The sequence below is a fragment of the Lissotriton vulgaris genome, chromosome 1_1 (assembly GCF_964263255.1).
Source record: "Lissotriton vulgaris chromosome 1_1, aLisVul1.2, whole genome shotgun sequence".
Classification (NCBI taxonomy): Eukaryota; Metazoa; Chordata; class Amphibia; order Caudata; family Salamandridae; genus Lissotriton; species Lissotriton vulgaris.
This window is the reverse complement of record NC_141685.1, coordinates 243911430-243939016: the sequence shown is the minus strand read 5'-3', so window position 1 is coordinate 243939016 and position 27587 is coordinate 243911430. Positions and strand designations below refer to the sequence as shown.

General features: G+C 37.9%; 25 non-coding genes across 25 annotated transcripts; all 25 read left to right on the top strand.

The window, feature by feature from the left end:
* Positions 1-197: 197 nt before the first annotated feature.
* On the top strand, positions 198-269 carry TRNAC-GCA (transfer RNA cysteine (anticodon GCA)). The gene has a single exon. It is a non-coding gene; the product is annotated as a tRNA-Cys (tRNA).
* A 1012-nt stretch (positions 270-1281) lies between these two features.
* TRNAC-GCA (transfer RNA cysteine (anticodon GCA)) lies at positions 1282-1353 on the top strand. The gene has a single exon. It is a non-coding gene; the product is annotated as a tRNA-Cys (tRNA).
* A 1012-nt stretch (positions 1354-2365) lies between these two features.
* Positions 2366-2437, top strand: TRNAC-GCA (transfer RNA cysteine (anticodon GCA)). The gene has a single exon. It is a non-coding gene; the product is annotated as a tRNA-Cys (tRNA).
* Positions 2438-3447: 1010 nt separating this feature from the next.
* On the top strand, positions 3448-3519 carry TRNAC-GCA (transfer RNA cysteine (anticodon GCA)). Its single transcript has one exon. It is a non-coding gene; the product is annotated as a tRNA-Cys (tRNA).
* Positions 3520-4530: 1011 nt separating this feature from the next.
* On the top strand, positions 4531-4602 carry TRNAC-GCA (transfer RNA cysteine (anticodon GCA)). The gene has a single exon. It is a non-coding gene; the product is annotated as a tRNA-Cys (tRNA).
* Positions 4603-5612: 1010 nt separating this feature from the next.
* Positions 5613-5684, top strand: TRNAC-GCA (transfer RNA cysteine (anticodon GCA)). The gene has a single exon. It is a non-coding gene; the product is annotated as a tRNA-Cys (tRNA).
* A 1010-nt stretch (positions 5685-6694) lies between these two features.
* On the top strand, positions 6695-6766 carry TRNAC-GCA (transfer RNA cysteine (anticodon GCA)). Its single transcript has one exon. It is a non-coding gene; the product is annotated as a tRNA-Cys (tRNA).
* Positions 6767-7777: 1011 nt separating this feature from the next.
* Positions 7778-7849, top strand: TRNAC-GCA (transfer RNA cysteine (anticodon GCA)). The gene has a single exon. It is a non-coding gene; the product is annotated as a tRNA-Cys (tRNA).
* A 2094-nt stretch (positions 7850-9943) lies between these two features.
* On the top strand, positions 9944-10015 carry TRNAC-GCA (transfer RNA cysteine (anticodon GCA)). Its single transcript has one exon. It is a non-coding gene; the product is annotated as a tRNA-Cys (tRNA).
* A 1012-nt stretch (positions 10016-11027) lies between these two features.
* TRNAC-GCA (transfer RNA cysteine (anticodon GCA)) lies at positions 11028-11099 on the top strand. Its single transcript has one exon. It is a non-coding gene; the product is annotated as a tRNA-Cys (tRNA).
* Positions 11100-12111: 1012 nt separating this feature from the next.
* TRNAC-GCA (transfer RNA cysteine (anticodon GCA)) lies at positions 12112-12183 on the top strand. The gene has a single exon. It is a non-coding gene; the product is annotated as a tRNA-Cys (tRNA).
* A 1011-nt stretch (positions 12184-13194) lies between these two features.
* TRNAC-GCA (transfer RNA cysteine (anticodon GCA)) lies at positions 13195-13266 on the top strand. Its single transcript has one exon. It is a non-coding gene; the product is annotated as a tRNA-Cys (tRNA).
* A 1011-nt stretch (positions 13267-14277) lies between these two features.
* TRNAC-GCA (transfer RNA cysteine (anticodon GCA)) lies at positions 14278-14349 on the top strand. The gene has a single exon. It is a non-coding gene; the product is annotated as a tRNA-Cys (tRNA).
* Positions 14350-15359: 1010 nt separating this feature from the next.
* Positions 15360-15431, top strand: TRNAC-GCA (transfer RNA cysteine (anticodon GCA)). The gene has a single exon. It is a non-coding gene; the product is annotated as a tRNA-Cys (tRNA).
* A 1011-nt stretch (positions 15432-16442) lies between these two features.
* TRNAC-GCA (transfer RNA cysteine (anticodon GCA)) lies at positions 16443-16514 on the top strand. Its single transcript has one exon. It is a non-coding gene; the product is annotated as a tRNA-Cys (tRNA).
* A 1011-nt stretch (positions 16515-17525) lies between these two features.
* TRNAC-GCA (transfer RNA cysteine (anticodon GCA)) lies at positions 17526-17597 on the top strand. The gene has a single exon. It is a non-coding gene; the product is annotated as a tRNA-Cys (tRNA).
* Positions 17598-18608: 1011 nt separating this feature from the next.
* TRNAC-GCA (transfer RNA cysteine (anticodon GCA)) lies at positions 18609-18680 on the top strand. The gene has a single exon. It is a non-coding gene; the product is annotated as a tRNA-Cys (tRNA).
* A 1011-nt stretch (positions 18681-19691) lies between these two features.
* TRNAC-GCA (transfer RNA cysteine (anticodon GCA)) lies at positions 19692-19763 on the top strand. The gene has a single exon. It is a non-coding gene; the product is annotated as a tRNA-Cys (tRNA).
* A 1011-nt stretch (positions 19764-20774) lies between these two features.
* Positions 20775-20846, top strand: TRNAC-GCA (transfer RNA cysteine (anticodon GCA)). The gene has a single exon. It is a non-coding gene; the product is annotated as a tRNA-Cys (tRNA).
* Positions 20847-21857: 1011 nt separating this feature from the next.
* On the top strand, positions 21858-21929 carry TRNAC-GCA (transfer RNA cysteine (anticodon GCA)). Its single transcript has one exon. It is a non-coding gene; the product is annotated as a tRNA-Cys (tRNA).
* Positions 21930-22941: 1012 nt separating this feature from the next.
* On the top strand, positions 22942-23013 carry TRNAC-GCA (transfer RNA cysteine (anticodon GCA)). The gene has a single exon. It is a non-coding gene; the product is annotated as a tRNA-Cys (tRNA).
* Positions 23014-24023: 1010 nt separating this feature from the next.
* TRNAC-GCA (transfer RNA cysteine (anticodon GCA)) lies at positions 24024-24095 on the top strand. The gene has a single exon. It is a non-coding gene; the product is annotated as a tRNA-Cys (tRNA).
* A 1012-nt stretch (positions 24096-25107) lies between these two features.
* TRNAC-GCA (transfer RNA cysteine (anticodon GCA)) lies at positions 25108-25179 on the top strand. Its single transcript has one exon. It is a non-coding gene; the product is annotated as a tRNA-Cys (tRNA).
* Positions 25180-26190: 1011 nt separating this feature from the next.
* On the top strand, positions 26191-26262 carry TRNAC-GCA (transfer RNA cysteine (anticodon GCA)). The gene has a single exon. It is a non-coding gene; the product is annotated as a tRNA-Cys (tRNA).
* Positions 26263-27274: 1012 nt separating this feature from the next.
* On the top strand, positions 27275-27346 carry TRNAC-GCA (transfer RNA cysteine (anticodon GCA)). Its single transcript has one exon. It is a non-coding gene; the product is annotated as a tRNA-Cys (tRNA).
* Positions 27347-27587: the final 241 nt, after the last annotated feature.

Genomic DNA, 27587 nt, shown 5'->3' with positions numbered 1-27587 from the left:
GCCTATTCAAATAAAATAGCAATGAAACAAATTAATCCGTTTTTTAAATGATACAGCTTTCCTTTAATAAATAATATTAACTACTACTTCTCCTGTTCCACAGTTTCAAGCCTGTACTTTCCGGCACAACTTAGCATGATCCTCTCACTCTTTCATGATGTACTGATATTATGTCATTCTGATTTTACTGAAAAGCTGGGGATATAGCTCAGTGGTAGAGTATTTGACTGCAGATCAAGAGGTCCCTCGTTCAAATCTGGGTGTCCCCTCAGACTATTTTGATTCTGTTGTTTGTAGTTGGGACTTTTCATCAATTCCTTTTGGATCATCTTTGACAGAGTCAGTGTTCCCTTGGTTATTGCACTTTAATAGCATTACATAGTTTGCTGCTCAAAACCTGTGAGTAAATGGAGTTTTAGCACTCGGCTTGGTATTCCCTTTGGGAAATTTCTGAAAGATCATTGATCTATTTTGGAATTTGGCTCTTCCTTATACAGCACTAAAGAAAGGGAATGGACTATGAAACAAATTGACAAATTTGTTATACTGTTTGGTGCTCTCTTGAATCGCACTAAAGAAATGGCTTAGAATACTGTGCAGTGATGCAGTCAGTCTATTTCTCATTTCACCTGTATCCTCAGTCTTACATATATTCCACCTTTTCCCTGTGCATTAAAAGTATGTGCTTGTTTGAAGCACTTCATTTTTGTGCAACGTAGGAACTATTTAATTTCTCCTTGAAAGCTCTGCCTACGTGCAAGATGTTCAAACCCTCGTTGCAGTTGCAAGAAGGCTGGTCTGAAGAATCAGGCCAGTTGCAAGCACAAAGTGGCTTTTTTTGATGTATTAAATCGAAGGTACTTGAAAGGGGTGTTTGGGTGTTCCTTCCAAATACCGAATTGTAGTGGTATGTAGAAATGTTTTTCTATCGTAATTTGGCCAAAAAACAATCATACTTCACCACCATCTCGGTGATTGTGGTAACCAATCATCAAATGATAATGTGTCACGTAAAAACCTCTTCCTCTTTAAGAATGTTTCAAAACAATCATTGTATGTAGAGGCATTGGTCTTATGTACCACTGCCTATTCAAATAAAATAGCAATGAAACAAAGTAATCCGTTTTTTAAATGATACAGCTTTCCTTTAATAAATTATATTAACTACTACTTCTCCTGTTCCACAGTTTCAAGCCTGTACTTTCCGGCACAACTTAGCATGATCCTCTCACTCTTTCATGATGTACTGATATTATGTCATTCTAATTTTTCTGAAAAGCTGGGGATATAGCTCAGTGGTAGAGCATTTGACTGCAGATCAAGAGGTCCCTGGTTCAAATCCGGGTGTCCCCTCACACTATTTTGATTCTGTTGTTTGTAGTTGGGACTTTTCATCAATTCCTTTCGGATCATCTATGACAGAGTCAGTGTTCCCTTGGATATTGCACTTTATTAGCATTACCGAGTTTGCTGCTCAAAACCTGTGAGTAAATGCAGTTTTAACACTCGGCTTGGTGTTCCCTTTGGGAACTTTCTGAAAGATCATTGATCTTTTTTTGAATTTGGCTCTTCCTTTTACAGACCTAAAGAAAGGGAATGGACTATGAAACAAATTGACAAATTTGTTATACTGTTTGGTGCTTTCTTGAATCGCACTAAAGAAATGGCTTAGAATACTGTGCAGCGATGCAGTCAGTCAATTTCTCATTTCACCTGTGTCCTCAGTCTTACATATATTCCACCTTTTCCCTGTGCATTAAAAGTATGTGCTTGTTTGAAGCACTTCATTTTTGTGCAACGTAGGAACTATTTAATTTCTCCTTAAATGCTCTGCCTACGTGCAAGATGTACGAACCATTGTTGCAGTTGCAAGAAGGCTGGCCTGCAGAATGAGGCCATTTGCAAGCACAAAGTGGCTTTTTCTGATGTTTTAAAAAGAAAGGTCCGTGAAAGTGGTGTTTGGGTGTACCTTCCAAATACCGAATTGCAGTGGTATGTAGAAATGTTTTTCCACTGTAATGTGGCCCAAAACAATCATACTTCATCACCATCTGAGTGATTGTGGCAACCAAACATGAAACAATAAGGTATCCCGTAAAAACCTCTTCCCCTTTGAGAATGTTTCAAAACAAACATTTTAAGTGCAGGCATTGGTCCTATGTACCACTGCCTATTCAAATAAAATACCAATCAAACAAATACATATATTTTTTTAATGATCCATTTTTCCTTTAATAAATAATATTAAGAACTACTTCTACAGTTCCACAGTTTCAAGGTTGTACTTTCCGGCACAACTTAGCATGATCCTCTCACTCTTTCATGATGTACTGATATATTGTCATTCTGATTTTGGCTGACAGCTAGGGATATAGCTCAATGGTAGAGCATTTGACTGCAGATCAAGAGGTCCCTGGTTCAAATCCGGGTGTCCCCTCATACTATTTTGAATCTGCAGTTTGTAGTTGGGAATTTTCATGAATCCCATTTGGATCATCTTTGACAGAGTCAGTGTTCCCTTGGATGTTACACTTTAATACCATTACAGTGTTGCTGATTAAAACTATTGAGTAACTTCATTTTTTACACTGGGCTTGGTATTCCCTATGGGAAATTTCTGAAACATCATTGATCTATTTTGGAATTCGGCTCTACCTTTCACAGCTCTAAACAAAGGGAATGGACTATGAAACCAATTGACAAATTTGTTATACTGTTTGGTGCTCTCTTGAATCGCACTAAAGAAATGGCTTAGAATACTGGGCAGCTATGCAATCAATCTATTTCTCATTACACCTGTGTCCTCAGTCTTACATATATTCCATCTCTTCTCTGTCCATACAAAGTATGTGTTTGTTTGAAGCACTTCATTTTTGTGCAACTTAGGAACTATTTAATTTCTCCTTGAAAGCTCTGCCTACGTGCAAGATGTACAAACCCTCGTTGCAGTTGCAAGAAGGCTGGTCTGAAGAATCAGGCCAGTTGCAAGCACAAAGTGGCTTTTTTTGATGTATTAAATCGAAGGTACTTGAAAGGGGTGTTTGGGTGTTCTTCCAAATACCGAATTGTAGTGGTATGTAGAAATGGTTTTCCTCCGTAATTTGGCCAAAAAACATTCATACTTCATCACCATCTCGGTGATTGTGGTAACCAATCATCAAATGATAATGTGTCATGTAAAAACCTCTTCCGCTTTAAGAATGTTTCAAAACAATCATTGTATATAGAGGCATTGGTCCTATGTACCACTGCCTATTCAAATAAAATAGCAATGAAACAAATTAATCTGTTTTTTAAATGATCCAGTTTTACTTTAATAAATAATATTAAGGACTACTTCTCCTGTTCCACAGTTTCAAGCCTGTACTTTCCGGCACAACTTAGCATGATCCTCTCACTCTTTCATGATGTACTGATATTATGTCATTCTAATTTTTCTGAAAAGCTGGGGATATAGCTCAGTGGTAGAGCATTTGACTGCAGATCAAGAGGTCCCTGGTTCAAATCCGGGTGTCCCCTCACACTATTTTGATTCTGTTGTTTGTAGTTGGGACTTTTCATCAATTCCTTTTGGATCATCTATGACAGAGTCAGTGTTCCCTTGGATATTGCACTTTAATAGCATTACCGAGTTTGCTGCTCAAAACCTGTGAGTAAATGCAGTTTTAACACTCGGCTTGGTGTTCCCTTTGGGAACTTTCTGAAAGATCATTGATCTTTTTTTGAATTTGGCTCTTCCTTTTACAGACCTAAAGAAAGGGAATGGACTATGAAACAAATTGACAAATTTGTTATACTGTTTGGTGCTTTCTTGAATCGCACTAAAGAAATGGCTTAGAATACTGTGCAGCGATGCAGTCAGTCTATTTCTCATTTCACCTGTGTCCTCAGTCTTACATATATTCCACCTTTTCCCTGTGCATTAAAAGTATGTGCTTGTTTGAAGCACTTCATTTTTGTGCAACGTAGGAACTATTTAATTTCTCCTTAAATGCTCTGCCTACGTGCAAGATGTACGAACCATTGTTGCAGTTGCAAGAAGGCTGGCCTGAAGAATCAGGCCATTTGCAAGCACAAAGTGGCTTTTTCTGATGTTTTAAATCGAAGGTCCGTGAAAGGGGTGTTTGGGTGTACCTTCCAAATACCGAATTGCAGTGGTATGTAGAAATGTTTTTCCACCGTAATGTGGCCCAAAACAATCATACTTCATCACCATCTGAGTGATTGTGGTAACCAAACATGAAACAATAAGGTATCCCGTAAAAACCTCTTCCCCTTTGAGAATGTTTCAAAACAAACATTTTAAGTGCAGGCATTGGTCCTATGTACCACTGCCTATTCAAATAAAATACCAATCAAACAAATACATATATTTTTTTAATGATCCATTTTTCCTTTAATAAATAATATTAAGAACTACTTCTACAGTTCCACAGTTTCAAGGTTGTACTTTCCGGCACAACTTAGCATGATCCTCTCACTCTTTCATGATGTACTGATATATTGTCATTCTGATGTTGGCTGACAGCTAGGGATATAGCTCAGAGGTAGAGCATTTGACTGCAGATCAAGAGGTCCCTGGTTCAAATCCGGGTGTCCCCTCATACTATTTTGAATCTGCTATTTGTAGTTGGGAATTTTCATGAATCCCATTTGGATCATCTTTGACAGAGTCAGTGTTCCCTTGGATGTTACACTTTAATACCATTACAGTGTTGCTGATTAAAACTTGTGAGTAACTGCATTTTTTACACTGGGCTTGGTATTCCCTATGGGAAATTTCTGAAACATCATTGATCTATTTTGGAATTCGGCTCTACCTTTCACAGCTCTAAACAAAGGGAATGGACTATGAAACCAATTGACAAATTTGTTATACTGTTTGGTGCTCTCTTGAACCGCACTAAAGAAATGGCTTAGAATACTGGGCAGCTATGCAATCAATCTATTTCTCATTACACCTGTGTCCTCAGTCTTACATATATTCCATCTCTTCTCTGTCCATACAAAGTATGTGTTTGTTTGAAGCACTTCATTTTTGTGCAACTTAGGAACTATTTAATTTCTCCTTGAAAGCTCTGCCTACGTGCAAGATGTACAAACCCTCGTTGCAGTTGCAAGAAGGCTGGTCTGAAGAATCAGGCCAGTTGCAAGCACAAAGTGGCTTTTTTTGATGTATTAAATTGAAGGTACTTGAAAGGGGTGTTTGGGTGTTCCTTCCAAATACCGAATTGTAGTGGTATGTAGAAATGTTTTTCCATCGTAATTTGGCCAAAAAACAATCATACTTCACCACCATCTCGGTGATTGTGGTAACCAATCATCAAATGATAATGTGTCACGTAAAAACCTCTTCCCCTTCAAGAATGTTTCAAAACAATCAATGTATGTAGAGGCATTGGTCTTATGTACCACGGCCTATTCAAATAAAATAGCAATGAAAAAATTCATCTGTTTTTTAAATGATCCAGTTTTACTTTAATAAATAATATTAAGGACTACTTCTCCTGTTCCACAGTTTCAAGCCTGTACTTTCCGGCACAACTTAGCATGATCCTCTCACTCTTTCATGATGTACTGATATTATGTCATTCTAATATTTCTGAAAAGCTGGGGATATAGCTCAGTGGTAGAGCATTTGACTGCAGATCAAGAGGTCCCTGGTTCAAATCCGGGTGTCCCCTCACACTATTTTGATTCTGTTGTTTGTAGTTGGGACTTTTCATCAATTCCTTTTGGATCATCTATGACAGAGTCAGTGTTCCCTTGGATATTGCACTTTAATAGCATTACCGAGTTTGCTGCTCAAAACCTGTGAGTAAATGCAGTTTTAACACTCGGCTTGGTGTTCCCTTTGGGAACTTTCTGAAAGATCATTGATCTTTTTTTGAATTTGGCTCTTCCTTTTACAGACCTAAAGAAAGGGAATGGACTATGAAAAAATTGACAAATTTGTTATACTGTTTGGTGCTTTCTTGAATCGCACTAAAGAAATGGCTTAGAATACTGTGCAGCGATGCAGTCAGTCTATTTCTCATTTCACCTGTGTCCTCAGTCTTACATATATTCCACCTTTTCCCTGTGCATTAAAAGTATGTGCTTGTTTGAAGCACTTCATTTTTGTGCAACGTAGGAACTATTTAATTTCTCCTTAAATGCTCTGCCTACGTGCAATATGTACGAACCATTGTTGCAGTTGCAAGAAGGCTGGCCTGAAGAATCAGGCCATTTGCAAGCACAAAGTGGCTTTTTCTGATGTTTTAAATGGAAGGTCCGTGAAAGGGGTGTTTGGGTGAACCTTCCAAATACCGAATTGCAGTGGTATGTAGAAATGTTTTTCCACCGTAATGTGGCCCAAAACAATCATACTTCATCACCATCTGAGTGATTGTGGTAACCAAACATGAAACAATAAGGTATCCCGTAAAAACCTCTTCCCCTTTGAGAATGTTTCAAAACAAACATTTTAAGTGCAGGCATTGGTCCTATGTACCACTGCCTATTCAAATAAAATACCAATCAAACAAATACATATATTTTTTTAATGATCCATTTTTCCTTTAATAAATAATATTAAGAACTACTTCTACAGTTCCACAGTTTCAAGGTTGTACTTTCCGGCACAACTTAGCATGATCCTCTCACTCTTTCATGATGTACTGATATATTGTCATTCTGATGTTGGCTGACAGCTAGGGATATAGCTCAGTGGTAGAGCATTTGACTGCAGATCAAGAGGTCCCTGGTTCAAATCCGGGTGTCCCCTCATACTATTTTGAATCTGCAGTTTGTAGTTGGGAATTTTCATGAATCCCATTTGGATCATCTTTGACAGAGTCAGTGTTCCCTTGGATGTTACACTTTAATACCATTACAGTGTTGCTGATTAAAACTATTGAGTAACTTCATTTTTTACACTGGGCTTGGTATTCCCTATGGGAAATTTCTGAAACATCATTGATCTATTTTGGAATTCGGCTCTACCTTTCACAGCTCTAAACAAAGGGAATGGACTATGAAACCAATTGACAAATTTGTTATACTGTTTGGTGCTCTCTTGAATCGCACTAAAGAAATGGCTTAGAATACTGGGCAGCTATGCAATCAATCTATTTCTCATTACACCTGTGTCCTCAGTCTTACATATATTCCATCTCTTCTCTGTCCATACAAAGTATGTGTTTGTTTGAAGCACTTCATTTTTGTGCAACTTAGGAACTATTTAATTTCTCCTTGAAAGCTCTGCCTACGTGCAAGATGGACAAACCCTCGTTGCAGTTGCAAGAAGGCTGGTCTGAAGAATCAGGCCAGTTGCAAGCACAAAGTGGCTTTTTTTGATGTATTAAATCGAAGGTACTTGAAAGGGGTGTTTGGGTGTTCCTTCCAAATACCGAATTGTAGTGGTATGTAGAAATGGTTTTCCTCCGTAATTTGGCCAAAAAACATTCATACTTCATCACCATCTCGGTGATTGTGGTAACCAATCATCAAATGATAATGTGTCATGTAAAAACCTCTTCCGCTTTAAGAATGTTTCAAAACAATCATTGTATGTAGAGGCATTGGTCCTATGTACCACTGCCTATTCAAATAAAATAGCAATGAAACAAATTAATCTGTTTTTTAAATGATCCAGTTTTACTTTAGTAAATAATATTAAGGACTACTTCTCCTGTTCCACAGTTTCAAGCCTGTACTTTCCGGCACAACTTAGCATGATCCTCTCACTCTTTCATGATGTACTGATATTATGTCATTCTAATTTTTCTGAAAAGCTGGGGATATAGCTCAGTGGTAGAGCATTTGACTGCAGATCAAGAGGTCCCTGGTTCAAATCTGGGTGTCCCCTCACACTATTTTGATTCTGTTGTTTGTAGTTGGGACTTTTCATCAATTCCTTTTGGATCATCTATGACAGAGTCAGTGTTCCCTTGGATATTGCACTTTAATAGCATTACCGAGTTTGCTGCTCAAAACCTGTGAGTAAATGCAATTTTAACACTCGGCTTGGTGTTCCCTTTGGGAACTTTCTGAAAGATCATTGATCTTTTTTTGAATTTGGCTCTTCCTTTTACAGACCTAAAGAAAGGGAATGGACTATGAAACAAATTGACAAATTTGTTATACTGTTTGGTGCTTTCTTGAATCGCACTAAAGAAATGGCTTAGAATACTGTGCAGCGATGCAGTCAGTCTATTTCTCATTTCACCTGTGTCCTCAGTCTTACATATATTCCACCTTTTCCCTGTGCATTAAAAGTATGTGCTTGTTTGAAGCACTTCATTTTTGTGCAACGTAGGAACTATTTAATTTCTCCTTAAATGCTCTGCCTACGTGCAAGATGTACGAACCATTGTTGCAGTTGCAAGAAGGCTGGCCTGAAGAATCAGGCCATTTGCAAGCACAAAGTGGCTTTTTCTGATGTTTTAAATCGAAGGTCCGTGAAAGGGGTGTTTGGGTGTACCTTCCAAATACCGAATTGCAGTAGTATGTAGAAATGTTTTTCCACCGTAATGTGGCCCAAAACAATCATACTTCATCACCATCTGAGTGATTGTGGTAACCAAACATGAAACAATAAGGTATCCCGTAAAAACCTCTTCCCCTTTGAGAATGTTTCAAAACAAACATTTTAAGTGCAGGCATTGGTCCTATGTACCACTGCCTATTCAAATAAAATACCAATCAAACAAATACATATATTTTTTTAATGATCCATTTTTCCTTTAATAAATAATATTAAGAACTACTTCTACAGTTCCACAGTTTCAAGGTTGTACTTTCCGGCACAACTTAGCATGATCCTCTCACTCTTTCATGATGTACTGATATATTGTCATTCTGATGTTGGCAAACAGCTAGGGATATAGCTCAGTGGTAGACATTTTGACTGCAGATCAAGAGGTCCCTGGTTCAAATCCGGGTGTCCCCTCATACTATTTTGAATCTGCTGTTTGTAGTTGGGAATTTTCATGAATCCCATTTGGATCATCTTTGACAGAGTCAGTGTTCCCTTGGATGTTACACTTTAATACCATTACAGTGTTGCTGATTAAAACTTGTGAGTAACTGCATTTTTTACACTGGGCTTGGTATTCCCTATGGGAAATTTCTGAAACATCATTGATCTATTTTGGAATACGGCTCTACCTTTCACAGCTCTAAACAAAGGGAATGGACTATGAAACCAATTGTCAAATTTGTTATACTGTTTGGTGCTCTCTTGAACCGCACTAAAGAAATGGCTTAGAATACTGGGCAGCTATGCAATCAATCTATTTCTCATTACACCTGTGTCCTCAGTCTTACATATATTCCATCTCTTCTCTGTCCATACAAAGTATGTGTTTGTTTGAAGCACTTCATTTTTGTGCAACTTAGGAACTATTTAATTTCTCCTTGAAAGCTCTGCCTACGTGCAAGATGTACAAACCCTCGTTGCAGTTGCAAGAAGGCTGGTCTGAAGAATCAGGCCAGTTGCAAGCACAAAGTGGCTTTTTTTGATGTATTAAATCGAAGGTACTTGAAAGGGGTGTTTGGGTGTTCCTTCCAAATACCGAATTGTAGTGGTATGTAGAAATGTTTTTCCATCGTAATTTGGCCAAAAAACTATCATACTTCACCACCATCTCGGTGATTGTGGTAACCAATCATCAAATGATAATGTGTCACGTAAAAACCTCTTCCCCTTTAAGAATGTTTCAAAACAATCATTGTATGTAGAGGCATTGGTCTTATGTACCACTGCCTATTCAAATAAAATAGCAATGAAACAAATTAATCCGTTTTTTAAATGATACAGCTTTCCTTTAATAAATAATATTAACTACTACTTCTCCTGTTCCACAGTTTCAAGCCTGTACTTTCCGGCACAACTTAGCATGATCCTCTCACTCTTTCATGATGTACTGATATTATGTCATTCTGATTTTACTGAAAAGCTGGGGATATAGCTCAGTGGTAGAGTATTTGACTGCAGATCAAGAGGTCCCTCGTTCAAATCTGGGTGTCCCCTCAGACTATTTTGATTCTGTTGTTTGTAGTTGGGACTTTTCATCAATTCCTTTTGGATCATCTTTGACAGAGTCAGTGTTCCCTTGGTTATTGCACTTTAATAGCATTACATAGTTTGCTGCTCAAAACCTGTGAGTAAATGGAGTTTTAGCACTCGGCTTGGTATTCCCTTTGGGAAATTTCTGAAAGATCATTGATCTATTTTGGAATTTGGCTCTTCCTTATACAGCACTAAAGAAAGGGAATGGACTATGAAACAAATTGACAAATTTGTTATACTGTTTGGTGCTCTCTTGAATCGCACTAAAGAAATGGCTTAGAATACTGTGCAGTGATGCAGTCAGTCTATTTCTCATTTCACCTGTATCCTCAGTCTTACATATATTCCACCTTTTCCCTGTGCATTAAAAGTATGTGCTTGTTTGAAGCACTTCATTTTTGTGCAACGTAGGAACTATTTAATTTCTCCTTGAAAGCTCTGCCTACGTGCAAGATGTTCAAACCCTCGTTGCAGTTGCAAGAAGGCTGGTCTGAAGAATCAGGCCAGTTGCAAGCACAAAGTGGCTTTTTTTGATGTATTAAATCGAAGGTACTTGAAAGGGGTGTTTGGGTGTTCCTTCCAAATACCGAATTGTAGTGGTATGTAGAAATGTTTTTCCATCGTAATTTGGCCAAAAAACAATCATACTTCACCACCATCTCGGTGATTGTGGTAACCAATCATCAAATGATAATGTGTCACGTAAAAACCTCTTCCTCTTTAAGAATGTTTCAAAACAATCATTGTATGTAGAGGCATTGGTCTTATGTACCACTGCCTATTCAAATAAAATAGCAATGAAACAAAGTAATCCGTTTTTTAAATGATACAGCTTTCCTTTAATAAATTATATTAACTACTACTTCTCCTGTTCCACAGTTTCAAGCCTGTACTTTCCGGCACAACTTAGCATGATCCTCTCACTCTTTCATGATGTACTGATATTATGTCATTCTAATTTTTCTGAAAAGCTGGGGATATAGCTCAGTGGTAGAGCATTTGACTGCAGATCAAGAGGTCCCTGGTTCAAATCCGGGTGTCCCCTCACACTATTTTGATTCTGTTGTTTGTAGTTGGGACTTTTCATCAATTCCTTTCGGATCATCTATGACAGAGTCAGTGTTCCCTTGGATATTGCACTTTATTAGCATTACCGAGTTTGCTGCTCAAAACCTGTGAGTAAATGCAGTTTTAACACTCGGCTTGGTGTTCCCTTTGGGAACTTTCTGAAAGATCATTGATCTTTTTTTGAATTTGGCTCTTCCTTTTACAGACCTAAAGAAAGGGAATGGACTATGAAACAAATTGACAAATTTGTTATACTGTTTGGTGCTTTCTTGAATCGCACTAAAGAAATGGCTTAGAATACTGTGCAGCGATGCAGTCAGTCAATTTCTCATTTCACCTGTGTCCTCAGTCTTACATATATTCCACCTTTTCCCTGTGCATTAAAAGTATGTGCTTGTTTGAAGCACTTCATTTTTGTGCAACGTAGGAACTATTTAATTTCTCCTTAAATGCTCTGCCTACGTGCAAGATGTACGAACCATTGTTGCAGTTGCAAGAAGGCTGGCCTGCAGAATGAGGCCATTTGCAAGCACAAAGTGGCTTTTTCTGATGTTTTAAAAAGAAAGGTCCGTGAAAGGGGTGTTTGGGTGTACCTTCCAAATACCGAATTGCAGTGGTATGTAGAAATGTTTTTCCACTGTAATGTGGCCCAAAACAATCATACTTCATCACCATCTGAGTGATTGTGGCAACCAAACATGAAACAATAAGGTATCCCGTAAAAACCTCTTCCCCTTTGAGAATGTTTCAAAACAAACATTTTAAGTGCAGGCATTGGTCCTATGTACCACTGCCTATTCAAATAAAATACCAATCAAACAAATACATATATTTTTTTAATGATCCATTTTTCCTTTAATAAATAATATTAAGAACTACTTCTACAGTTCCACAGTTTCAAGGTTGTACTTTCCGGCACAACTTAGCATGATCCTCTCACTCTTTCATGATGTACTGATATATTGTCATTCTGATTTTGGCTGACAGCTAGGGATATAGCTCAATGGTAGAGCATTTGACTGCAGATCAAGAGGTCCCTGGTTCAAATCCGGGTGTCCCCTCATACTATTTTGAATCTGCAGTTTGTAGTTGGGAATTTTCATGAATCCCATTTGGATCATCTTTGACAGAGTCAGTGTTCCCTTGGATGTTACACTTTAATACCATTACAGTGTTGCTGATTAAAACTATTGAGTAACTTCATTTTTTACACTGGGCTTGGTATTCCCTATGGGAAATTTCTGAAACATCATTGATCTATTTTGGAATTCGGCTCTACCTTTCACAGCTCTAAACAAAGGGAATGGACTATGAAACCAATTGACAAATTTGTTATACTGTTTGGTGCTCTCTTGAATCGCACTAAAGAAATGGCTTAGAATACTGGGCAGCTATGCAATCAATCTATTTCTCATTACACCTGTGTCCTCAGTCTTACATATATTCCATCTCTTCTCTGTCCATACAAAGTATGTGTTTGTTTGAAGCACTTCATTTTTGTGCAACTTAGGAACTATTTAATTTCTCCTTGAAAGCTCTGCCTACGTGCAAGATGTACAAACCCTCGTTGCAGTTGCAAGAAGGCTGGTCTGAAGAATCAGGCCAGTTGCAAGCACAAAGTGGCTTTTTTTGATGTATTAAATCGAAGGTACTTGAAAGGGGTGTTTGGGTGTTCCTTCCAAATACCGAATTGTAGTGGTATGTAGAAATGGTTTTCCTCCGTAATTTGGCCAAAAAACATTCATACTTCATCACCATCTCGGTGATTGTGGTAACCAATCATCAAATGATAATGTGTCATGTAAAAACCTCTTCCGCTTTAAGAATGTTTCAAAACAATCATTGTATGTAGAGGCATTGGTCCTATGTACCACTGCCTATTCAAATAAAATAGCAATGAAACAAATTAATCTGTTTTTTAAATGATCCAGTTTTACTTTAATAAATAATATTAAGGACTACTTCTCCTGTTCCACAGTTTCAAGCCTGTACTTTCCGGCACAACTTAGCATGATCCTCTCACTCTTTCATGATGTACTGATATTATGTCATTCTAATTTTTCTGAAAAGCTGGGGATATAGCTCAGTGGTAGAGCATTTGACTGCAGATCAAGAGGTCCCTGGTTCAAATCCGGGTGTCCCCTCACACTATTTTGATTCTGTTGTTTGTAGTTGGGACTTTTCATCAATTCCTTTTGGATCATCTATGACAGAGTCAGTGTTCCCTTGGATATTGCACTTTAATAGCATTACCGAGTTTGCTGCTCAAAACCTGTGAGTAAATGCAGTTTTAACACTCGGCTTGGTGTTCCCTTTGGGAACTTTCTGAAAGATCATTGATCTTTTTTTGAATTTGGCTCTTCCTTTTACAGACCTAAAGAAAGGGAATGGACTATGAAACAAATTGACAAATTTGTTATACTGTTTGGTGCTTTCTTGAATCGCACTAAAGAAATGGCTTAGAATACTGTGCAGCGATGCAGTCAGTCTATTTCTCATTTCACCTGTGTCCTCAGTCTTACATATATTCCACCTTTTCCCTGTGCATTAAAAGTATGTGCTTGTTTGAAGCACTTCATTTTTGTGCAACGTAGGAACTATTTAATTTCTCCTTAAATGCTCTGCCTACGTGCAAGATGTACGAACCATTGTTGCAGTTGCAAGAAGGCTGGCCTGAAGAATCAGGCCATTTGCAAGCACAAAGTGGCTTTTTCTGATGTTTTAAATCGAAGGTCCGTGAAAGGGGTGTTTGGGTGTACCTTCCAAATACCGAATTGCAGTGGTATGTAGAAATGTTTTTCCACCGTAATGTGGCCCAAAACAATCATACTTCATCACCATCTGAGTGATTGTGGTAACCAAACATGAAACAATAAGGTATCCCGTAAAAACCTCTTCCCCTTTGAGAATGTTTCAAAACAAACATTTTAAGTGCAGGCATTGGTCCTATGTACCACTGCCTATTCAAATAAAATACCAATCAAACAAATACATATATTTTTTTAATGATCCATTTTTCCTTTAATAAATAATATTAAGAACTACTTCTACAGTTCCACAGTTTCAAGGTTGTACTTTCCGGCACAACTTAGCATGATCCTCTCACTCTTTCATGATGTACTGATATATTGTCATTCTGATGTTGGCTGACAGCTAGGGATATAGCTCAGAGGTAGAGCATTTGACTGCAGATCAAGAGGTCCCTGGTTCAAATCCGGGTGTCCCCTCATACTATTTTGAATCTGCTATTTGTAGTTGGGAATTTTCATGAATCCCATTTGGATCATCTTTGACAGAGTCAGTGTTCCCTTGGATGTTACACTTTAATACCATTACAGTGTTGCTGATTAAAACTTGTGAGTAACTGCATTTTTTACACTGGGCTTGGTATTCCCTATGGGAAATTTCTGAAACATCATTGATCTATTTTGGAATTCGGCTCTACCTTTCACAGCTCTAAACAAAGGGAATGGACTATGAAACCAATTGACAAATTTGTTATACTGTTTGGTGCTCTCTTGAACCGCACTAAAGAAATGGCTTAGAATACTGGGCAGCTATGCAATCAATCTATTTCTCATTACACCTGTGTCCTCAGTCTTACATATATTCCATCTCTTCTCTGTCCATACAAAGTATGTGTTTGTTTGAAGCACTTCATTTTTGTGCAACTTAGGAACTATTTAATTTCTCCTTGAAAGCTCTGCCTACGTGCAAGATGTACAAACCCTCGTTGCAGTTGCAAGAAGGCTGGTCTGAAGAATCAGGCCAGTTGCAAGCACAAAGTGGCTTTTTTTGATGTATTAAATTGAAGGTACTTGAAAGGGGTGTTTGGGTGTTCCTTCCAAATACCGAATTGTAGTGGTATGTAGAAATGTTTTTCCATCGTAATTTGGCCAAAAAACAATCATACTTCACCACCATCTCGGTGATTGTGGTAACCAATCATCAAATGATAATGTGTCACGTAAAAACCTCTTCCCCTTCAAGAATGTTTCAAAACAATCAATGTATGTAGAGGCATTGGTCTTATGTACCACGGCCTATTCAAATAAAATAGCAATGAAAAAATTCATCTGTTTTTTAAATGATCCAGTTTTACTTTAATAAATAATATTAAGGACTACTTCTCCTGTTCCACAGTTTCAAGCCTGTACTTTCCGGCACAACTTAGCATGATCCTCTCACTCTTTCATGATGTACTGATATTATGTCATTCTAATATTTCTGAAAAGCTGGGGATATAGCTCAGTGGTAGAGCATTTGACTGCAGATCAAGAGGTCCCTGGTTCAAATCCGGGTGTCCCCTCACACTATTTTGATTCTGTTGTTTGTAGTTGGGACTTTTCATCAATTCCTTTTGGATCATCTATGACAGAGTCAGTGTTCCCTTGGATATTGCACTTTAATAGCATTACCGAGTTTGCTGCTCAAAACCTGTGAGTAAATGCAGTTTTAACACTCGGCTTGGTGTTCCCTTTGGGAACTTTCTGAAAGATCATTGATCTTTTTTTGAATTTGGCTCTTCCTTTTACAGACCTAAAGAAAGGGAATGGACTATGAAAAAAATTGACAAATTTGTTATACTGTTTGGTGCTTTCTTGAATCGCACTAAAGAAATGGCTTAGAATACTGTGCAGCGATGCAGTCAGTCTATTTCTCATTTCACCTGTGTCCTCAGTCTTACATATATTCCACCTTTTCCCTGTGCATTAAAAGTATGTGCTTGTTTGAAGCACTTCATTTTTGTGCAACGTAGGAACTATTTAATTTCTCCTTAAATGCTCTGCCTACGTGCAATATGTACGAACCATTGTTGCAGTTGCAAGAAGGCTGGCCTGAAGAATCAGGCCATTTGCAAGCACAAAGTGGCTTTTTCTGATGTTTTAAATGGAAGGTCCGTGAAAGGGGTGTTTGGGTGAACCTTCCAAATACCGAATTGCAGTGGTATGTAGAAATGTTTTTCCACCGTAATGTGGCCCAAAACAATCATACTTCATCACCATCTGAGTGATTGTGGTAACCAAACATGAAACAATAAGGTATCCCGTAAAAACCTCTTCCCCTTTGAGAATGTTTCAAAACAAACATTTTAAGTGCAGGCATTGGTCCTATGTACCACTGCCTATTCAAATAAAATACCAATCAAACAAATACATATATTTTTTTAATGATCCATTTTTCCTTTAATAAATAATATTAAGAACTACTTCTACAGTTCCACAGTTTCAAGGTTGTACTTTCCGGCACAACTTAGCATGATCCTCTCACTCTTTCATGATGTACTGATATATTGTCATTCTGATGTTGGCTGACAGCTAGGGATATAGCTCAGTGGTAGAGCATTTGACTGCAGATCAAGAGGTCCCTGGTTCAAATCCGGGTGTCCCCTCATACTATTTTGAATCTGCAGTTTGTAGTTGGGAATTTTCATGAATCCCATTTGGATCATCTTTGACAGAGTCAGTGTTCCCTTGGATGTTACACTTTAATACCATTACAGTGTTGCTGATTAAAACTATTGAGTAACTTCATTTTTTACACTGGGCTTGGTATTCCCTATGGGAAATTTCTGAAACATCATTGATCTATTTTGGAATTCGGCTCTACCTTTCACAGCTCTAAACAAAGGGAATGGACTATGAAACCAATTGACAAATTTGTTATACTGTTTGGTGCTCTCTTGAATCGCACTAAAGAAATGGCTTAGAATACTGGGCAGCTATGCAATCAATCTATTTCTCATTACACCTGTGTCCTCAGTCTTACATATATTCCATCTCTTCTCTGTCCATACAAAGTATGTGTTTGTTTGAAGCACTTCATTTTTGTGCAACTTAGGAACTATTTAATTTCTCCTTGAAAGCTCTGCCTACGTGCAAGATGTACAAACCCTCGTTGCAGTTGCAAGAAGGCTGGTCTGAAGAATCAGGCCAGTTGCAAGCACAAAGTGGTTTTTCTTGATGTATTAAATCGAAGGTACTTGAAAGGGGTGTTTGGGTGTTCCTTCCAAATACCGAATTGTAGTGGTATGTAGAAATGGTTTTCCTCCGTAATTTGGCCAAAAAACATTCATACTTCATCACCATCTCGGTGATTGTGGTAACCAATCATCAAATGATAATGTGTCATGTAAAAACCTCTTCCGCTTTAAGAATGTTTCAAAACAATCATTGTATGTAGAGGCATTGGTCCTATGTACCACTGCCTATTCAAATAAAATAGCAATGAAACAAATTAATCTGTTTTTTAAACGATCCAGTTTTACTTTAATAAATAATATTAAGGACTACTTCTCCTGTTCCACAGTTTCAAGCCTGTACTTTCCGGCACAACTTAGCATGATCCTCTCACTCTTTCATGATGTACTGATATTATGTCATTCTAATTTTTCTGAAAAGCTGGGGATATAGCTCAGTGGTAGAGCATTTGACTGCAGATCAAGAGGTCCCTGGTTCAAATCCGGGTGTCCCCTCACACTATTTTGATTCTGTTGTTTGTAGTTGGGACTTTTCATCAATTCCTTTTGGATCATCTATGACAGAGTCAGTGTTCCCTTGGATATTGCACTTTAATAGCATTACCGAGTTTGCTGCTCAAAACCTGTGAGTAAATGCAGTTTTAACACTCGGCTTGGTGTTCCCGTTGGGAACTTTCTGAAAGATCATTGATCTTTTTTTGAATTTGGCTCTTCCTTTTACAGACCTAAAGAAAGGGAATGGACTATGAAACAAATTGACAAATTTGTTATACTGTTTGGTGCTTTCTTGAATCGCACTAAAGAAATGGCTTAGAATACTGTGCAGCGATGCAGTCAGTCTATTTCTCATTTCACCTGTGTCCTCAGTCTTACATATATTCCACCTTTTCCCTGTGCATTAAAAGTATGTGCTTGTTTGAAGCACTTCATTTTTGTGCAACGTAGGAACTATTTAATTTCTCCTTAAATGCTCTGCCTACGTGCAAGATGTACGAACCATTGTTGCAGTTGCAAGAAGGCTGGCCTGAAGAATCAGGCCATTTGCAAGCACAAAGTGGCTTTTTCTGATGTTTTAAATCGAAGGTCCGTGAAAGGGGTGTTTGGGTGTACCTTCCAAATACCGAATTGCAGTGGTATGTAGAAATGTTTTTCCACCGTAATGTGGCCCAAAACAATCATACTTCATCACCATCTGAGTGATTGTGGTAACCAAACATGAAACAATAAGGTATCCCGTAAAAACCTCTTCCCCTTTGAGATTGTTTCAAAACAAACATTTTAAGTGCAGGCATTGGTCCTATGTACCACTGCCTACTCAAATAAAATACCAATCAAACAAATACATATATTTTTTTAATGATCCATTTTTCCTTTAATAAATAATATTAAGAACTACTTCTACAGTTCCACAGTTTCAAGGTTGTACTTTCCGGCACAACTTAGCATGATCCTCTCACTCTTTCATGATGTACTGATATATTGTCATTCTGATGTTGGCTGACAGCTAGGGATATAGCTCAGTGGTAGAGCATTTGACTGCAGATCAAGAGGTCCCTGGCTCAAATCCGGGTGTCCCCTCATACTATTTTGAATCTGCTGTTTGTAGTTGGGAATTTTCATGAATCCCATTTGGATCATCTTTGACAGAGTCAGTGTTCCCTTGGATGTTACACTTTAATATCATTACAGAGTTTGCTGCTCAAAACCTGTTAGTAAATGCAGTTTTAACACTCGGCTTGGTGTTCCATTTGGGAACTTTCTGAAAGATCATTGATCTATTTTGGAATTTGGCTCTTCCTTTTACAGCACTAAAGAAAGGGAATGGACTATGAAATAAATTGACAAATTTGTTATACTGTTTGCTGCTTTCTTGAATCGCACTAAAGAAATGGCTTAGAATACTGTGCAGTGATGCAGTCCGTCTATTTCTCATTTCACCTGTGTCCTCAGTCTTACATATATTCCACCTTTTCCCTGTGCATTAAAAGTATGTGCTTGTTTGAAGCACTTCATTTTTGTGCAACGTAGGAACTATTTAATTTCTCCTTGAAAGCTCTGCCTACGTGCAAGATGTTCAAACCCTCGTTGCAGTTGCAAGAAGGCTGGTCTGAAGAATCAGGCCAGTTGCAAGCACAAAGTGGCTTTTTTTGATGTATTAAATTGAAGGTACTTGAAAGGGGTGTTTGGGTGTTCCTTCCAAATACCGAATTGTAGTGGTATGTAGAAATGTTTTTCCATCGTAATTTGGCCAAAAAACAATCATACTTCACCACCATCTCGGTGATTGTGGTAACCAATCATCAAATGATAATGTGTCACGTAAAAACCTCTTCCCCTTCAAGAATGTTTCAAAACAATCATTGTATGTAGAGGCATTGGTCTTATGTACCACGGCCTATTCAAATAAAATAGCAATGAAAAAATTCATCTGTTTTTTAAATGATCCAGTTTTACTTTAATAAATAATATTAAGGACTACTTCTCCTGTTCCACAGTTTCAAGCCTGTACTTTCCGGCACAACTTAGCATGATCCTCTCACTCTTTCATGATGTACTGATATTATGTCATTCTAATATTTCTGAAAAGCTGGGGATATAGTTCAGTGGTAGAGCATTTGACTGCAGATCAAGAGGTCCCTGGTTCAAATCCGGGTGTCCCCTCACACTATTTTGATACTGTTGTTTGTAGTTGGGACTTTTCATCAATTCCTTTTGGATCATCTATGACAGAGTCAGTGTTCCCTTGGATATTGCACTTTAATAGCATTACCGAGTTTGCTGCTCAAAACCTGTGAGTAAATGCAGTTTTAACACTCGGCTTGGTGTTCCCTTTGGGAACTTTCTGAAAGATCATTGATCTTTTTTTGAATTTGGCTCTTCCTTTTACAGACCTAAAGAAAGGGAATGGACTATGAAACAAATTGACAAATTTGTTATACTGTTTGGTGCTTTCTTGAATCGCACTAAAGAAATGGCTTAGAATACTGTGCAGCGATGCAGTCAGTCTATTTCTCATTTCACCTGTGTCCTCAGTCTTACATATATTCCACCTTTTCCCTGTGCATTAAAAGTATGTGCTTGTTTGAAGCACTTCATTTTTGTGCAACGTAGGAACTATTTAATTTCTCCTTAAATGCTCTGCCTACGTGCAAGATGTACGAACCATTGTTGCAGTTGCAAGAAGGCTGGCCTGAAGAATCAGGCCATTTGCAAGCACAAAGTGGCTTTTTCTGATGTTTTAAATCGAAGGTCCGTGAAAGGGGTGTTTGGGTGTACCTTCCAAATACCGAATTGCAGTGGTATGTAGAAATGTTTTTCCACCGTAATGTGGCCCAAAACAATCATACTTCATCACCATCTGAGTGATTGTGGTAACCAAACATGAAACAATAAGGTATCCCGTAAAAACCTCTTCCCCTTTGAGATTGTTTCAAAACAAACATTTTAAGTGCAGGCATTGGTCCTATGTACCACTGCCTATTCAAATAAAATACCAATCAAACAAATACATATATTTTTTTAATGATCCATTTTTCCTTTAATAAATAATATTAAGAACTACTTCTACAGTTCCACAGTTTCAAGGTTGTACTTTCCGGCACAACTTAGCATGATCCTCTCACTCTTTCATGATGTACTGATATATTGTCATTCTGATCTTGGCTGACAGCTGGGGATATAGCTCAGTGGTAGAGCATTTGACTGCAGATAAAGAGGTCCCTGGTTCGAATCCGGGTGTCCCCTCATACTATTTTGAATCTGCTGTTTGTAGTTGGGAATTTTCATGAATCCCATTTGGATCATCTTTGACAGAGTCAGTGTTCCCTTGGATGTTACACTTTAATACCATTACAGTGTTGCTGATTAAAACTTGTGAGTAACTGCATTTTTTACACTGGGCTTGGTATTCCCTATGGGAAATTTCTGAAACATCATTGATCTATTTTGGAATTCGGCTCTACCTTTCACAGCTCTAAACAAAGGGAATGGACTATGAAACCAATTGACAAATTTGTTATACTGTTTGGTGCTCTCTTGAACCGCACTAAAGAAATGGCTTAGAATACTGGGCAGCTATGCAATCAATCTATTTCTCATTACACCTGTGTCCTCAGTCTTACATATATTCCATCTCTTCTCTGTCCATACAAAGTATGTGTTTGTTTGAAGCACTTCATTTTTGTGCAACTTAGGAACTATTTAATTTCTCCTTGAAAGCTCTGCCTACGTGCAAGATGTACAAACCCTCGTTGCAGTTGCAAGAAGGCTGGTCTGAAGAATCAGGCCAGTTGCAAGCACAAAGTGGCTTTTTTTGATGTATTAAATCGAAGGTACTTGAAAGGGGTGTTTGGGTGTTCCTTCCAAATACCGAATTGTAGTGGTATGTAGAAATGTTTTTCCATCGTAATTTGGCCAAAAAACTATCATACTTCACCACCATCTCGGTGATTGTGGTAACCAATCATCAAATGATAATGTGTCACGTAAAAACCTCTTCCCCTTTAAGAATGTTTCAAAACAATCATTGTATGTAGAGGCATTGGTCTTATGTACCACTGCCTATTCAAATAAAATAGCAATGAAACAAATTAATCCGTTTTTTAAATGATACAGCTTTCCTTTAATAAATAATATTAACTACTACTTCTCCTGTTCCACAGTTTCAAGCCTGTACTTTCCGGCACAACTTAGCATGATCCTCTCACTCTTTCATGATGTACTGATATTATGTCATTCTGATTTTACTGAAAAGCTGGGGATATAGCTCAGTGGTAGAGTATTTGACTGCAGATCAAGAGGTCCCTGGTTCAAATCCGGGTGTCCCCTCAGACTATTTTGATTCTGTTGTTTGTAGTTGGGACTTTTCATCAATTCCTTTTGGATCATCTTTGACAGAGTCAGTGTTCCCTTGGTTATTGCACTTTAATAGCATTACATAGTTTGCTGCTCAAAACCTGTGAGTAAATGGAGTTTTAGCACTCGGCTTGGTATTCCCTTTGGGAAATTTCTGAAAGATCATTGATCTATTTTGGAATTTGGCTCTTCCTTATACAGCACTAAAGAAAGGGAATGGACTATGAAACAAATTGACAAATTTGTTATACTGTTTGGTGCTCTCTTGAATCGCACTAAAGAAATGGCTTAGAATACTGTGCAGTGATGCAGTCAGTCTATTTCTCATTTCACCTGTATCCTCAGTCTTACATATATTCCACCTTTTCCCTGTGCAATAAAAGTATGTGCTTGTTTGAAGCACTTCATTTTTGTGCAACGTAGGAACTATTTAATTTCTCCTTGAAAGCTCTGCCTACGTGCAAGATGTTCAAACCCTCGTTGCAGTTGCAAGAAGGCTGGTCTGAAGAATCAGGCCAGTTGCAAGCACAAAGTGGCTTTTTTTGATGTATTAAATCGAAGGTACTTGAAAGGGGTGTTTGGGTGTTCCTTCCAAATACCGAATTGTAGTGGTATGTAGAAATGTTTTTCCTCTGTAATTTGGCCAAAAAACAATCATACTTCACCACCATCTCGGTGATTGTGGTAACCAATCATCAAATGATAATGTGTCACATAAAAACCTCTTCCCCTTTAAGAATGTTTCAAAACAATCATTGTATGTAGAGGCATTGGTCTTATGTACCACTGCCTATTCAAATAAAATAGCAATGAAACAAATTAATCTGTTTTTTAAATGATCCAGTTTTACTTTAATAAATAATATTCGGGACTACTTCTCCTGTTCCACAGTTTCAAGCCTGTACTTTCCGGCACAACTTAGCATGATCCTCTCACTCTTTCATGATGTACTGATATTATGTCATTCTGATTTTACTGAAAAGCTGGGGATATAGCTCAGTGGTAGAGCATTTGACTGCAGATCAAGAGGTCCCTGGTTCAAATCCGGGTGTCCCCTCAGACTATTTTGATTCTGTTGTTTGTAGTTGGGACTTTTCATCAATTCCTTTTGGATCATCTTTGACAGTCAGTGTTCCCTTGGATATTGCACTTTAATATCATTACAGAGTTTGCTGCTCAAAACCTGTTAGTAAATGCAGTTTTAACACTCGGCTTGGTGTTCCATTTGGGAACTTTCTGAAAGATCATTGATCTATTTTGGAATTTGGCTCTTCCTTTTACAGCACTAAAGAAAGGGAATGGACTATGAAATAAATTGACAAATTTGTTATACTGTTTGGTGCTTTCTTGAATCGCACTAAAGAAATGGCTTAGAATACTGTGCAGTGATGCAGTCCGTCTATTTCTCATTTCACCTGTGTCCTCAGTCTTACATATATTCCACCTTTTCCCTGTGCATTAAAAGTATGTGCTTGTTTGAAGCACTTCATTTTTGTGCAACGTAGGAACTATTTAATTTCTCCTTGAAAGCTCTGCCTACGTGCAAGATGTTCAAACCCTCGTTGCAGTTGCAAGAAGGCTGGTCTGAAGAATCAGGCCAGTTGCAAGCACAAAGTGGCTTTTTTTGATGTATTAAATCGAAGGTACTTGAAAGGGGTGTTTGGGTGTTCCTTCCAAATACCGAATTGTAGTGGTATGTAGAAATGTTTTTCCTCCGTAATTTGGCCAAAAAACAATCATACTTCACCACCATCTCGGTGATTGTGGTAACCAATCATCAAATGATAATGTGTCACGTAAAAACCTCTTCCCCTTTAAGAATGTTTCAAAACAATCATTGTATGTAGAGGCATTGGTCTTATGTACCACTGCCTTTTCAAATAAAATAGCAATGAAACAAATTAATCTGTTTTTTAAATGATCCAGTTTTACTTTAATAAATAATATTAAGGACTACTTCTCCTATTCCACAGTTTCAAGCCTGTACTTTCCGGCACAACTTAGCATGATCCTCTCACTCTTTCATGATGTACTGATATTATGTCATTCTAATTTTACTGAACTGCTGGGGATATAGCTCAGTGGTAGAGCATTTGACTGCAGATCAAGAGGTCCCTGGTTCAAATCCGGGTGTCCCCTCTGACTATTTTGATTCTGTTGTTTGTAGTTGGGACTTTTCATCAATTTCTTTTGGATCATCTTTGACAGAGTCAGTGTTCCCTTGGATATTGCACTTTAATATCATTACAGAGTTTGCTGCTCAAAACCTGTGAGTAAATGCAGTTTTAACACTCGGCTTGGTGTTCCATTTGGGAACTTTCTGAAAGATCATTGATCTATTTTGGAATTTGGCTCTTCCTTTTACAGCACTAAAGAAAGGGAATGGACTATGAAATAAATTGACAAATTTGTTATACTGTTTGGTGCTTTCTTGAATCGCACTAAAGAAATGGCTTAGAATACTGTGCAGCGATGCAGTCAGTCTATTTCTCATTTCACCTGTGTCCTCAGTCTTACATATATTCCACCTTTTCCCTGTGCATCCAAAGTATGTGCTTGTTTGAAGCACTTCATTTTTGTGCAACGTAGGAACTATTTAATTTCTCCTTAAATGCTCTGCCTACGTGCAAGATGTACGAACCATTGTTGCAGTTGCAAGAAGGCTGGCCTGAAGAATCAGGCCATTTGCAAGCACAAAGTGGCTTTTTCTGATGTTTTAAATCGAAGGTCTGTGAAAGGGGTGTTTGGGTGTACCTTCCAAATACCGAATTGTAGTGGTATGTAGAAATGTTTTTCCACCGTAATGTGGCCCAAAACAATCATACTTCATCACCATCTGAGTGATTGTGGTAACCAAACATGAAACATTAAGGTATCCCGTAAAAACCTCTTCCCCTTTGAGAATGTTTCAAAACAAACATTTTAAGTGCAGGCATTGGTCCTATGTACCACTGCGTATTCAAATAAAACACCAATCAAACAAATACATATATTTTTTTTAATGATCAGTTTTTCCTTTAATAAATAATATTAAGAACTACTTCTACAGTTCCACAGTTTCAAGGTTGTACTTTCCGGCACAACTTAGCATGATCCTCTCACTCTTTCATGATGTACTGATATATTGTCATTCTGATCTTAGCTGACAGCTGGGGATATAGCTCAGTGGTAGAGCATTTGACTGCAGATCAAGAGGTCCCTGGTTCAAATCCGGGTGTCCCCTCATACTATTTTGAATCTGCTGTTTGTAGTTGGGAATTTTCATGAATCCCATTTGGATCATCTTTGACAGAGTCAGTGTTCCCTTGGATGTTACACTTTAATACCATTACAGTGTTGCTGATTAAAACTTGTGAGTAACTGCATTTTTTACACTGGGCTTGGTATTCCCTATGGGAAATTTCTGAAACATCATTGATCTATTTTGGAATTCGGCTCTACCTTTCACAGCTCTAAACAAAGGGAATGGACTATGAAACCAATTGACAAATTTGTTATACTGTTTGGTGCTCTCTTGAATCGCACTAAAGAAATGGCTTAGAATACTGGGCAGCTATGCAATCAATCTATTTCTCATTACACCTGTGTCCTCAGTCTTACATATATTCCATCTCTTCTCTGTCCATACAAAGTATGTGTTTGTTTGAAGCACTTCATTTTTGTGCAACTTAGGAACTATTTAATTTCTCCTTGAAAGCTCTGCCTACGTGCAAGATGTTCAAACCCTCGTTGCAGTTGCAAGAAGGCTGGTCTGAAGAATCAGGCCAGTTGCAAGCACAAAGTGGCTTTTTTTGATGTATTAAATCGAAGGTACTTGAAAGGGGTGTTTGGGTGTTCCTTCCACATACCGAATTGTAGTGGTATGTAGAAATGTTTTTCCTCCGTAATTTGGCCAAAAAACAATCATACTTCACCACCATCTCGGTGATTGAGGTAACCAATCATGAAATGATAATGTGTCACGTAAAAACCTCTTCCCCTTTAAGAATGTTTCAAAACAATCATTGTATGTAGAGGCATTGGTCTTATGTACCACTGCCTATTCAAATAAAATAGCAATGAAACAAATTAATCTGTTTTTTAAATGATCCAGTTTTACTTTAATAAATAATATTAAGGACTACTTCTCCTGTTCCACAGTTTCAAGCCTGTACTTTCCGGCACAACTTAGCATGATCCTCTCACTCTTTCATGATGTACTGATATTATGTCATTCTGATTTTACTGAAAAGCTGGGGATATAGCTCAGTGGTAGAGCATTTGACTGCAGATCAAGAGGTCCCTGGTTCAAATCCGGGTGTCCCCTCAGACTATTTTGATTCTGTTGTTTGTAGTTGGGACTTTTCATCAATTCCTTTTGGATCATCTTTGACAGAGTCAGTGTTCCCTTGGATATTGCACTTTAATATCATTACAGAGTTTGCTGCTCAAAACCTGTGAGTAAATGGAGTTTTAACACTCGGCTTGGTATTCCCTTTGGGAAATTTCTGAAAGATCATTGATCTATTTTGGAATTTGGCTCTTCCTTTTACAGCACTAAAGAAAGGGAATGGACTATGAAACAAATTGACAAATTTGTTATACTGTTTGATGCTTTCTTGAATCGCACTAAAGAAATGGCTTAGAATACTGTGCAGCGATGCAGTCAGTCTATTTCTCATTTCACCTGTGTCCTCAGTCTTACATATATTCCACCTTTTCCCTGTGCATTAAAAGTATGTGCTTGTTTGAAGCACTTCATTTTTGTGCAACGTAGGAACAATTTAATTTCTCCTTGAAAGCTCTGCCTACGTGCAAGATGTACAAACCCTCGTTGCAGTTGCAAGAAGGCTGGTCTGAAGAATCAGGCCAGTTGCAAGCACAAAGTGGCTTTTTTTGATGTATTAAATCGAAGGTACTTGAAAGAGGTGTTTGGGTGCTCCTTCCAAATACTGAATTGTAGTGGTATGTAGAAATGTTTTTCCTCCGTAATTTGGCCAAAAAACATTCATACTTCACCACCATCTCGGTGATTGTGGTAACCAATCATCAAATGATAATGTGTCATGTAAAAACCTCTTCCGCTTTAAGAATGTTTCAAAACAATCATTGTATGTAGAGGCATTGGTCTTATGTACCACTGCCTATTCAAATAAAATAGCAATGAAACAAATTAATCTGTTTTTTAAATGAGCCAGTTTTACTTTAATAAATAATATTAAGGACTACTTCTCCTGTTCCACAGTTTCAAGCCTGTACTTTCCGGCACAACTTAGCATGATCCTCTCACTCTTTCATGATGTACTGATATTATGTCATTCTGATTTTACTGAAAAGCTGGGGATATAGCTCAGTGGTAGAGCATTTGACTGCAGATCAAGAGGTCCCTGGTTCAAATCCGGGTGTCCCCTCAGACTATTTTGATTCTGTTGTTTGTAGTTGGGACTTTTCATCAATTCCTTTTGTATCATCTTTGACAAAGTCAGTGTTCCCTTGGATATTGCACTTTAATATCATTACAGAGTTTGCTGCTCAAAACCTGTGAGTAAATGCAGTTTTAACACTCGGCTTGGTGTTCCCTTTGGGAACTTTCTGAAAGATCATTGATCTATTTTGGAATTTGGCTCTTCCTTTTACAGCACGAGAGAAAGG